Source organism: Nelumbo lutea, chromosome 1 (assembly GCF_056320005.1).
Source record: "Nelumbo lutea isolate HS-2025 chromosome 1, American lotus-T2T, whole genome shotgun sequence".
Lineage (NCBI taxonomy): Eukaryota > Viridiplantae > Streptophyta > Magnoliopsida > Proteales > Nelumbonaceae > Nelumbo > Nelumbo lutea.
Window position 1 is genome coordinate 218,249,067 of NC_142684.1, and position 13,434 is coordinate 218,262,500.

Here is a 13,434-nt window from a genome sequence, read left to right on the forward strand (position 1 = left end):
ATTGTAACAGCATCCTAAGCAGCTAAAATAGTCCCAGCTCCCACTCTTTACTGCATATATTGCTATTTGTTTGGAATCTAGCCTTTGCCAAGTAGTTATCCGATAGATATAGAAATCTATCCCCTCTTCAACAAATCAAGATATTTCCTATAGTTCCCCTTATTTAGACTTTTGCTACAACAGCAAGTGACAAAAAAGATTTACCTTTTTCCAAATTTCTATTTCTCTGTGGGTTCCATTTAATTTCATAATACCAATCAAATATTTAACGGCTCTGTCTCTATGTCCCCCTCTTCCTTTCATTGATGACGTCCAATCCTGTTACTCTACAACAAATTCAGAAGCAAGAGGTTAAAATTTTCAGCAATTTTAAGTTTATCAATGTTTCTAAACCAACCGCAACCCGGACGTCAAACCGGAAAGTTCTCTTGTTACTGGTTCGGTAGGCCAACCAGGCATTTCAATTATCAAATAAGGGACCCATCGGTTAAACCATAGCTTTAAAATGTTGGGTTCACAAGATACCAGTCACCAGTCTTAGTCTGTAATAAAAGACAATCTAGCTAAATGGACATTTGAGACTCAAACTCCTTCACACCTCCCCCCAACTCCCAATATACACACAAAAGAAACAATGATAGGGGGAAAAGTCAAAAAGTAAACAATAACTTTTGGTATGTTTCTGTGAATTTATTTTTTAAACTGGATACTTATGAGACTCGTGTTAGTTTAGAATGTTCTCAGTCGTTTGATAGACTTTGTGAGTTTATCTTGTCAAGGCTGACACTAATATGCTGCCAAAGAAGTTGGGGCAACTTGTCTCAACTGATAGGGTAAGACCCAAAGCACATGTAGTGTGTGTTTAATTGAAACACTGAACCCGAACCATTTTCTAGTTATGCCCTAGACCTTGGAGACTAATGGGAAAAATTGAAAAGTTACACATAACCCTTAGACTTTATTATAATACTACATCGAGCGTCGGATCGGACTTTCTTTGATATGAGATCCTTTAGGGGTCAAAACTTGTGGGGTAGTCTAAGAATTCACTTGAGTGGGTGATCATAGTAATAGGATTGGCTCCTTTGTTGGACAAAATGAACGATCGAAACTGCACTCTCTCTTATGGAAACCAAAACTGTCTAATAGTTTTGTATGCCCTTAGCTTCAATCCAATTTGATGTACTTTTGACATTTAGTGTAAATAAATAAAGTACATGTTTGATTCATGTTGTTTGGTATATTTCTGTGTAAGACCCTAAAATTGGACACTTATAGAGACTTGTGTTAGTTTTAAATGTTCACAGCCATTGGATAAGTTTGGGGAGATTTATCCTGCCAAGGCTGATACTGGTGTGCCACCAAGTGTTGGGATGGCTTGTCTCGGCCATCAGGGTAAGACCCAAGGCACATGCAGTATGGGATTGCTTGAACCCTTGAACCGGACCAGATTTTCAGTATTGCCCTAAACCTTGGAGACAGATGGGCAAAACTGGAAATATACACCTGACCCCTAGACTCGATTATGACACTTCACTAGGTGTCAGATCGGGCTGTCTTTGATATGTCAATCAGTGAGATCCTTAGTGGGGGTCAAAACCTGGACATGTTGGGGCAGTCTAAGAATTCATCTGAGTGAGTGATCATAGTGACAGGATCAGCCCCTTTGTTGGACAATGGTAATGATCGGGAATGCACTCTCTCTGATGGAAACCAAACTGCCGGTAGTTGATTTCAATCGTTGGAATTTTGTTTTGTAAAATTAATATATATATATATGTGTGTGTGTGTGTGTGTGTGTGTGTGTGTATGTACGGTTTCAAAAACATTTGCAAAAGGTTTTAATTCCCGTGATCCATATGAGTAGAGAGTGTGGCACTATTCCTTGCAGCCGAGGGAGAGGTCTTCTCTTATCGAGCAGTGCTTGATCATTAAGGGCTGAGAGGTTAAGTGTAAGACCATTTAGGATAATACTTGATGGGCTAATCTTGCACCTGCCCACAGTCCCTGGGTTTTTATAAGATGGCTTGGCCTATGGACCACTTAATGTAAGTGTTGGGCCCATAGGGTCCATGTGATGGGCTCAAGGGGGTCACTGAGTTTTTCAGTGAATTCGGCTGGGCCTTGTAATAAAGGTTGGGTCGAACCCATGTGACTGGTGTGTAGATCAATGCTTGGGTCCCACGCCATACAAAGAAGTTCAACTGGGCAACAGATTGGAAACTAATTAAACACTGAACACTTAATGGGCCAAAAGCCCATTACGAGCTGGGTTGATATGATCACCCATCTATGGGGCAAATCTGAGATTAATGTTAGTAAAAAGGATTGGGCTTATGACCTTATCCACTCTAGGAGACCAAATTCAAATCAGATTTGAATATGGTAACCTCCTGATAAGATCAGGAGTAAACTAACTTAATCTGCATGTCGGATTAACCCCTATCCAAATGTTGATTTGGATTGGGATAACTCCTAATTAGGAGGATTTCTTAATCAAGAAGAAAGGAGGAGAAAAAGAATTCGAATATACCAGATTTCGAACCAAGTTTTTCCAAGAGAGAAGAAAGTCCTCTGCAACAGAGATTTGATCTCAAGAACTCCAGAGAGAAGAAAAGCTGTTCAGCCATCTTCGTCCCAAGAGTTCTCCTCTAGCCGCCGCCAACCACTCTTGCAAGATTCGATCTTTGTAGGAGAAAGAAGTCAAGAAATCAATTCTTGACATCTGTCTTGTAGAAAAGACTGAAAAGGATTCAGTGTTCAGAGTTTCCGGTGGGTTCTTGCGAAGGATCCAGCATGAGCGGATCTTGGCATCTTCTTTGGGAGATATTGTTTCTCTGGATCAGGTATAATCCTTCATGTTTCCTTTTGGTTCAGATCTGGTTTGGTTATGGTTCAAGTAGAATCCTTAAATATTGTATTCTAAATTTAAGGAATATGATTCCCAGTTGGGAGAAGGTAGGAAAATTTTTAAAATTCGCCCACCCATTCCGCACCCTTCATGGCGTCCATTAGATGGATCCTACCCTTCTTTCAAAAACTACTGGTAGTAGATTTCAACCGTGTTTAAGATTTGTTTTGAAAAATATATTTATATGTATATATATTATGTTTAAAAAAAATATTTGCAAAAGGTTTTAATTCCCAAGACCCATTTGAGCAGAGAGTGTGACATTGCACCTTGTAGTCAAGGGAGAGGTCATTCTCTATTGAGCAGTGTTTAATCATTGCGGGCTGAGAGGTTAAGTGTAAGAGACCATTAAGGGCTGATTACCTAATGAGCTATGTCTTACTTAAGTCCATTGTCCTTGAGGCTTCATATGATGGTTGGTCCCAATGATCATTTAACTATAAATGTTGGACCCATTTTGAGCCCATAGTGATGAGCTCAGGGGTTTACTACATTTGGTAGTGAATTCGACCAAGCCTTTTAACAAAGGCTGGCCTGAACCTACATGGGCTTATGTGAGGTCCTTGTTGGGGTCTCATGCCATACAAATTAAACCTAAATAGGCTAGCAACACTCTTGGGTTGTGAGCCACTTAATTAATGGGCCTAAAGCCCATGATTAATATGATTAATCAAGATGTCACATGATTGCTTAAACTGTCATGTGGCATGGACGAATATGGGTATGGAGCACCCATTCTCTTAAGAGGATAAGACCTATCTTATGATAGAGTTTGGATCCAAATAAAGATTTGGATCAAACCTCCTAATTTGATTAGGAGTGGTGCTGATTAAAGGTTAAGAGAAGAAGAGATCGAACTACTCTAGATAACTCTGCTTTCATATCTTTCTCTTCTCTTCTTGCCGCCCAAGAAACCCTAGTTCGATCTCTAAATTTGGAACTGATCTTGATCATTTCTCTCTCTGATTTTTGAAAAAAAAATAAAACAGAGAAAAACCGTGCTCATCTCCCTAGTTCGATCCTAAGTGTTGGATTGCAGTTTTGTTAAAAACTGCATTATTGAACCAGTTTCACTCCAAGTTGCACCATGTTCAATGGAATTTGGTTTTGGGATTTGATTTGGGCATGAACTACCACTTTGGGAGCTACATTTTTGGAATCCATATTAGGTATACATTTCCCTCTTGTTTGGTTTCAAATCTGACCCGGTTTCAATGCAAGATTGATCCTAAAAATGTGCAGTTCTTCTAAAACTGAGAATATGATTCCCGGAAGGTTGAAAGAAAATTTTTGAAATTCCACCAACCATCTAGCATGGTTCGACCATTCATATGATGTATTCCCACCTTTCTTCAATATTTGTATTTGCATTCCTTCCCAAATTGAGCCTAAATGAAGTTTTATTCCCTTGTGCCATGCATATATCCAATTGTGAACTATAGGCTTGAATTTCACCAAATAACAATGATGCTCAAAGAAATAAAGGTTAAAATTGTATAAGGGGTTCACTAGAAGCAATAATTGTAGCATCACCCTTAAACTGGGTAAGTAGGTCCTTGTTGTCTAAAGGATTTCCATAATTTTCACTCCATAATAATAGAGTAATGGCCATCCAACCAAACCAAAATCTAGTGTGTCAGTTAAGAAATTTCCTAACAATTAGGCCATTGCCTAGTAAGATAGCCTTGGAGAATGTCAAGGATAACCATTGCAGATCAAAGCCCCTCTGTACAGTACAAGAAAGGCAAAATGATCAGATGCCACAATGAGGAAAACAATTTTCAGGAAACATTGTACACATGAGGTAGACGTTAAGGTGGATTTTTCGACAATAAATTTTGAGCCACAAATGCTAGGATGTTACTTAACTTCACACAGAATCTTCCCCTATCTTAACAACTAAAGAATTTGAACAAATAAATTACCATCATGTCTTCAGAACAAATAATGTTGTGCAACAAGCCATAACTCAAAAGCTGAAAACAAGAGAAAAGTGGCAATTCCTCCCAATACACGTCCCAACATTAGGACCTTTTATTAAGGAGAATACTTGGTGATGCTAAGTTATGCGGTAAGTCACTTCTCTCTTGTTTGAGGAGAATGCTTGGTAATGCAACAAACCGCACTTCAACGGCCACCTGCCACCGCCACCTCCAGTCACAGAGACGGCTCCACAAAGAGAGCAGTGGCGGTTGTCTGCCCCAGCAGTGGTGATGACACCCGAACTAACGGAAGTGCAGAGGTAATGATACCCGACCTGACAGGAGCTTGGGAATGAGTGCATGAAGTAGTTATAAAAGGCTCTCTTCCCCCCAAGAAGGAGGTATGTGATAACTTTGCATCATCTGGTTTTTTATCTTGCCTTTGAGAAGATACTAACTTGAGCTTCAGAGCACTCACACCGGGTTCCTCCCCGGAGATACTCGCTTTCTTCCTCGTTTCAGGCACCTTCCGCTCCAGCTAGAGGCAAGATCGTTGACAGCTAGGACCGGCTGGATTGCGCTCCATCAATTGGCATCGTCTATGGGAAATGCCAACACCCATGGCTTCTTCCAACAATGCCGGACATAGCACAAAGATGAACGCCACCAGGGAACAACTTCAAGTCCCCATGGTGTGCATCGGACAGTTCACCATCCCCCTTCCGGTGGATGGGATCCCCAGCTTGAATGCGCCACGAACAGTGGCGCCCGTGAATCTTCCCACCATGAACGTCCCCCTTCCTCTCCCTGTCAAGACAACCTTTACCGAACCAACTATTGTCCCCCTAGCGACTAGCCGAAACCAGTTTGATGACTTGATGTAGTGCACGCGGGCAATGCAAGCCCAAATGCAGCAATTCCAGCAGCATCAGCTCCAGCAGCACCAAGTATTGCACCACATCTCTCAGTATCACTATCAATAGCAGTTCCCCCAACTGCCTCTAAACCAACCACAACTTCCACCTCGGCACCCCACTCCAAAGCCGGTTAAGCCCTCCCCTCAGGGCGAACGCCTTCATCGGGGAGAAGCCTCCCAACTTCAGAACCCCTCCAAGAGACGGGCCTCATCCCCGGGTCGGAGGGAAAGAAAAATCACCACCGCCTCGCAGCTCACCTGCTAAGTCAGCACCCCGACACTCCAAGTCTGAGCTCCCGCCCACGAAGAACCGATTTAGCGTCCTAGCGGCGGACTACCAACAGTCCGGGCCCATCGAGCTCAACAACACCGAAGCCAGCAGCGCCAGTACCAGGCCCACTCAGCAACGAAGATACCGGCGAAGTCGCCGAACTACCACCCGCATCCTGCCCGAACTTCGAGGCTAAGAAGAGACAAGCTCGGACGAGGTAAAAGCTGCCCCTATTCTCTCAGTCCCTTCCCCCCTCTCATCAGAACTCCTTGCAGTCCCCATGCCCAGAGATTTCAAACACCCCCCTTTAAACAATTATGATGGGTCTTTCGACCCCAACGACCATGTTGATGCCTTCTAGTCCCAAATGCACCTAGCAAGGGCTAGTGAATCATGCATGTGTGTGGCCTTCACTACCACTTTCAGGGGGTGGCCCGCACCTGGTACAAGAACTTGGCCCCCGGGTCAATAAGAAGCTGGACCCAGTTCGTGCATGTCTTCACCGCGCACTTCGTTACCAGCAAGCGGTGCCCCAGAACTGAGGAGAGCATCTTCGGAGTAGTCCAGAGAGAAGGAGAGTCCATCCGAGGCTACATCAAGCGGTTCAATGATGCGTGCTTGCAGATACCACGACTGGACCCCGTGGTGCAGCTTGCGGCAGCCAAGAGAAGAGTGACACACAAGGAGTTCAAGTGGCACATGGTAGTTACCCAACCCGCGACTGTAGCTGAATTCCTCAAACTCACGGATAAATTCATGAGAACAAAGGAAGAGATCAACCAGAGAACCGAGAGCGGGATCGAGAAAAGGAAGAGGGAAGGCAAGCCCCCCAACCCAGATGACAGAAGGAGGAAAGATCTAGCTTGGGAGTCGAAGCCGAGCTAGCTGTTCTGAACTCCCTTAGCAGCTCGGACGGACTACACACCCTTAAACGCGAAGCTGGCTGAGATCTTGATGACGATCAAAGAAGCCCCATACGTAAAGTGGCCACCTCGCCTAAAGGGGAACCCCAACGAGAGGAACAAAAATTTATACTGCAGTTTCCATAGAGACCACAGTTATAGTACCGAGCATTGTAATAATCTTCGGGACGAGATAGAGGGACTAATCCTTCGCGGGTACTTGAGAAATTTTGTACAACAACAACAACAACAACAACATAATAATAATAATAATAATAATAATACAGGTCGGCAAGGGGAGCACGGTAAGGATGCCCTCGAGTCCAGTAGCAGGCCGACCAAACCGTCACAAAGATAGCCTCCGGAGGAGAGGCCAGTTGGGGGAACCATCCACGTGATAGTGGGAGGTTTAGTAGTAGCGGGTTGCACTTCGGCAGCGGCCCGGGCGTCAGTTCGCGAAGCTGCCCGAGAAGAACAGAATCCTCCAAAGAAGCCAAAGACAGAGGAACCGATTTTCTTCACGGAAGACGATGCGTGAGGGGTCCACTACCCCCACGATGATGCGTTTGTCATCAAACTAAGGATCAGCGACTTTGAAGTCAGGCGCGTGCTTGTTGATTCAAGCAGCTCGGCGAACATTCTCTTCAAGTCGGCGTTTGACCAGCTTCAGTTGCAGAGAAGCGAGCTAAAGCCCACGAACACTCCTCTGGTGGGCTTCAATGAAGAGGAAGTCAGGCCCCTCGGAAAAATAATAGTACTTGTGGAAGTCGGCACATGGCCCTGTGCGGTCAGACTCAACCACGATTTCCTGATGGTTGCGACCCCCTCTCCATACAATGCCATAATAGGGCAGCCAATCACTCATGTCCTACAAGCAGTGGTCTTCACCTACTACTTGGCAATGAAGTTTCCTACAGACTTCGGTGTAGGGGTAGTGCGGGGCGACCAGCTTGAGTCCCGCAAGTGCTATGTTGTCGCCTTGAAGGGAAAAACCAAAGTGGCCGACGACCTCGAACTAGAGCGGCCTACGGAGCAAGGCGAAGAACGAGCTTCACCCATAGAAGAAATGGTCACAATCCCAACTTCAGTTGCGGACCCTGGCTCGGACACTACAGATCGGTACTTCCGTCCAGGAACCTCTACGAATCGAACTGGTGAGTTTCTTACTTCAAAATTTAGATATTTTTGCATGGTCCACGGTCGATATGCCCAGTATTGACTCCAGCCTTATTACAAACTTAATACTGACCCTGTAGTCAAACCCATTAGACAGAAGAAACGCAACTTAGCCCCAAAACACTGGAGGGCGGTCAACGAGGAGGTCGAAAAGCTCCTCGCAGTAGACTTCATAAGGGAACTTCACTGTCCGAGTTGGGTAGCCAACCCAGTGCTGGTAAAAAAGGCAAACGGCAAGTTGTGCATGTGCATTGACTACACCGACCTAAACCGAGCCTGCCCGAAAGATTGCTTCCCCCTCCCCAGAATTGACCACCTAGTGGACGCGACCTTGGGACATGAGTTGCTAAGTTTCTTGGATGCCTACTCGGGCTACAACCAAATCAGGATGGACTAGTATGATGAGGAAAAAACCACCTTCATAACCGAGTTTGGCCTGTACTGCTACAAGGTCATGCCCTTCGGACTGAAGAATGCTGGGGCGACCTTCCAAAGACTCGTGAATAAGCTATTTCAGCCCTTAATTGGCACGAAGATAGAATTTTATGTAGACAACATGGTCGTCAAGACACAATTTTCACATGAATTAATACAAAACTTAGATTCTGTCTTCCAAATTCTGCGTCAGTTTAGCATGAAACTAAACCCAAACAAGTGTGTCTTCGGAGTCACCTCGGGTAAGTTCCTAGGGTATATCATCAACTGGCGGGGTATTGAGGCCAACCCGGACAAGATAAAGGCCATCCTAGATATGAGACCACCCCGAAAAGTAAAAGAGGTTCAGAAGCTAAATGGCCGCATAGCCGCTCTGAGCCGCTTCATGTCCAAGTCGGCAGACCACTGCCTACCTTTCTTTAAAGCAATTAAAGGCAAAGGATTTGAATGGACCTGAGACTGCCAGCTCGCTTTCGACGAGCTAAAGAACTACCTCACTAGTGTGTCGGTCTTAACCAGGCCCGAGGAGGGCGAGGTCTTGGAACTGTACCTCTCCGCAAGCAACGAGGTGGTCAGTTGGGTACTAATAAAAGAAGTAGATCGGGTCCAACGACCCATCTATTATGTTAGTAAAATTTTGCAGGGAGCATAGACGAGATACCCGCAGATAGAAAAGCTGGCATACACATTGATAATTGCAACTCGGAAACTCCGCCCATATTTCCAGGCTCACACTGTCACCGTCTTGACTAACAAACCTCTGAGGCAAGTCTTACTCAAGACAGAGGTTTCCGATCGGCTGATGAAGTGGGCCATCGAGCTCAGCGAGTACGACCTCTAGTATAAGCCACGAACTGCTATTAAGGTCCAAGCCTTAGCAGATTTCATCGCCGAGTGCACGTTCAGCCTCGAAGTCCCTAGGCCAGTTGAGCCCGAGATCCCCAGTTCGGATGAGCCCGGAGCTCCCAGGCCAAAGTTTGAACCCCGTGAAGTAGCAGCCAGGGTGGCATCTCTCCTAGTTAGGCCAAATGCGAACTAGGATGAGGAGCCCTGGATCCTTCACATAGATGGCTCCTTGAACCAATAGGGCAGTGGGGCTGGAATAGTCCTACGTGGCCCAGGTGGCATAAAATTGGAATACGTGCTACGCTTTGAGTTCGCGGCATCCAACAACGAGGCAGAGTACAAGGCATTGATAGCTAGGCTGGCCCTAGCGCAAAAGGTAAGAGCGAAACATATAGTTATCTGCAGCGATTCTCAGCTTGTAGTCAACCAGGTTACGGGCGAATACGAAGCATGTGAGCTAACTATGATCACCTACTTGGCAAAGGTAAAGGAGGCTCTACTCAACTTCCAGTCACATATCATCAAGCAAATCCCGAGGTAAGAGAACACTGAGGCCGATGCCCTGTCTCGGTTAGCTAGCATCAGTCACAACGCAATGAGAACCATGTACATATAGGACTTACCTCGGCCTAGAATTCTCGGTGGGGTAGAGGAGGTCGCTCTTATCCTTGAAGTAGAGCCAAACTGGATCGACCCACTCACAAGCTTCTTGCTAGATGGAACCCTCCCTGCAGACCGCAATGCAGCCAGAAGGGTGCAGCGCCAGGTAGCCAAATATATCATAACAGACGAATGACTGTACCGACGGTCCTACACACTCCCCTACCTGCGTTGCTTGCGACTTGCCGAAGCCGAGCTCATACTCTGCGACACTCATGAAGGTCTGTGTGGCGAACACTTGGGGGGGAGGACCTTCACCAAAAAGGCACTTTGACAAGGGTACTACTGGCCAACGATGAAAGCAGAGGCCATCGAGCTCGTCAAAAAATGCGACAAGTGTCAGAAGCATGCCAATATCCACCATCAGCCTGCCGACGACCTCAAGTATCTCACCAGTCCATGGCCCTTTACGCAATGGGGCATCGACTTCCTGGGGCCATTCCAGCCAGCAACAGGTGGGAGAAAGTTCCTAGTGGTGGTGGTAGATTACTTCACAAAGTAGGTAGAAGCTGAACCTCTCGCAACAGTCACCGCTCGAAACGTATAAAACTTCTTTTAGAAGAACATAGTATGTCGCTTCAGGTTACCTCGGGTACTGATCTCCGACAATGGCACGCAGTTCGAGGACATCAAGTTTTAGGAATGGTGCCAAGATATGGGGATTCGACAGAACTTCACATCGGTCGCGCACCCGCAGGCAAACAGTTAAACAGAAGTGATGAACAGAGCTATTATTTGCGGACTGAATGCGCGACATGACCGAGCTAAAGGGTTGTGGGCGGACGAGCTACCAAGTGTTCTATGGGCTCACTAGACTACGGAAAAAACCGCCATGGGAGAGACCCCCTTTAACCTCACCTATGGCACTGAAGCGGTAATCCTAGCGGAAATCAAAGTACCTACACTGCGGCTAGAAGCATACGATGATTAGACAAACGGAGACGAGTTGCGTACCAACCTCGACCTATTGGACGAGGTAAGAGACCTTGCATACATCCGAACCGCAGCTTACCAACAAAGAGTAGCTCAGTACTACAATGCCAGAGTAAAAAAATAGAACTTTCGCGTCGGCGACCTGGTTCTCCGTAAGATCATGACACCCGAGCCCGGCGTGGGCAAACTTGGACCGAATTGGGAAGGGCGCTCGGGGGCGCATACGAGCTCGAAACATTAGATGGCAAACAAGTACCCCGAGCATGGAACGTCGTTAACTTAAGATGATATTACCTATAAATTACCAAGCGAAGTGGACTAGGAGTCGCTATCAGAGCCTGAGGGTTAGAATGATGAGCTAACAAGGACTTCGGCACCATAAGACTTAGTCACCTTTTCATGGACACGAAAAGGCAAAATAATAACGAGTTAACAAGGACCTTGGCATCTCATTATCAGAAGCATAGTCAGTTCGACAATATAGTCAGTGCGAGAAAAAGAGGGTGACAACAACTTAGTCAAAAGAACGTTTCATTACAAAACACTTTATTTACATTCAAAATATATATATATATATACTTTGTTTACATTCCAAATAGTCCGACGATCTCAATCCTCACCCTCGGAAGGTACGTCGACGATACCCGAGGGTCCTGCCTCATCCTCGGAATGGTAACATATGAATTGAAACTAATGCAATGGGCCAAAAACGACGCGACCACTACCGCGGGACAAAATTGTCCTCGAAGGGATGCGAAGAATATTGGAAACCACTCTCGAACCATCACACGGATTCCGACCCAACTGCCCATGATATGGTAAAAACGGAATGGAAAGGCAAAAAACGATTCTATGCGCAGACGTGAAAGCTCTATCGATAGAAGCATTGTAGCCTATTTTTATTTAGAGAGGAACGATTCCCTCATCTGAGAACCGCCATTCACGCACGAAACGGAGAGAACCTAAACAAAAATGCAGAAGCGAGCGTACCCCAAGGCTCTCCTCTCTCCCCCTTTTTTAGCCAACACCATCCACCACTGTTGTTATGGTCAAAGCAAAAAATCTGATGAATAGAAGGAAAGGAAATCAGAAAGATATGCGGGACGACTTGACTATAGTATAGGTCGGATGTTTCCGTGGGCAGTAAGCAGCAGATCTCCCCTTATTTTGGGAAAGCTGGTGGCCGCGTGTGAATTCTTTCAAGGCAAGGGGTGGCCTGATTCATTCGGTAGATCCGGTCGAGGTGGTTTTCGTTTACCAGCGCGTAGGTAGTCTAAGTTCCTATGACCGAGTCTTTCTGGCCCCTGTGAACATCTTTTCTTAATGTATTAAAGAGGGCCTCTCTAACCGGTGAAAAGTGGTGGGTGTCTACTAACGGCCATTCCTGGCTCGGCTCTGATAACGCAATTCCGGGAGGAGTCGGTATAAGGGCACTGGATCCCTTCGGACCTGGAGAACGTGTGACGCTGGGTCGGGGTTTGGTGAACCAACTGGTCGCTCCTCTAGTTGAAGTATCGGGCCCCTTTTTCTTTGCCTAGTTACACCTTCGGAATACCCCAGAAGGGGATTTTGCTCTACTCCCCCCAATCTTTACTTTACGCCACGCCGACTCTCCGTCGTGGAATTAGACCAAGGGGAATCTCCATAGGAACTAGTCCCTAAGATTTCGCACGTAGGAGATCGAGACACAGCCCCAGGGCTATGGGGAAAGATGTAGATCGATCGCCCTAGATAGACAACTACATAGAGGGTCTCTACAAGTCTATATATTCTTGGATTCGGTTTCCCCCGTAAGATCAATATCACAACCAATGAGGTCTGCAAGTTTCACATCTAAGTAGTACCCGATCCGATAGTTTACGATATAGATATCTATCTATATATTTTACAATAACATTCTAAGAAAAGATATTAATAGATATCGGAAGTTGTTCGGTCGTACCCGAACAATAATATTCCGGAGGGAAATGCACCTAAGATCAAATATTTCGAGCCGGCTTCCGTGGAAAATTCAGACTTTCTTTTTGATGCTGCGATCACATAAAAACATAAACTTTGAGGCTCAATAGCTAAATACATGGCAATTGAATCATGAGCCGGGATCATAAAGAGCATACTTCGAGTAGGAAGTGGAATTAATACAATGGATTCAGAAGCATCAAACCTCTCTTGTTCAGAAGAATCGAAACACATCGAAATGGTACCAGCCGTACTTAATAATAGAAGGATTTGGCAGAAATATGTAGAATTGTCCCTCCTAAAAAGATTATTCCAGAATAAATGGGCAATAGTTAGGAGAGGTGCGCCAGCGGCGAGTAGAAGCAAGGTTATTAGATACCGAAGGAAACCCCGGCCAGAACCACACGTGCAAGTTTCCCTGCATGTGGCTCGTCCGTGATAACTTCTTCGGATTTGCGTGAACTAAAGGACCGATCACTAAGTGGGGATGCTCCCTCCAGCAT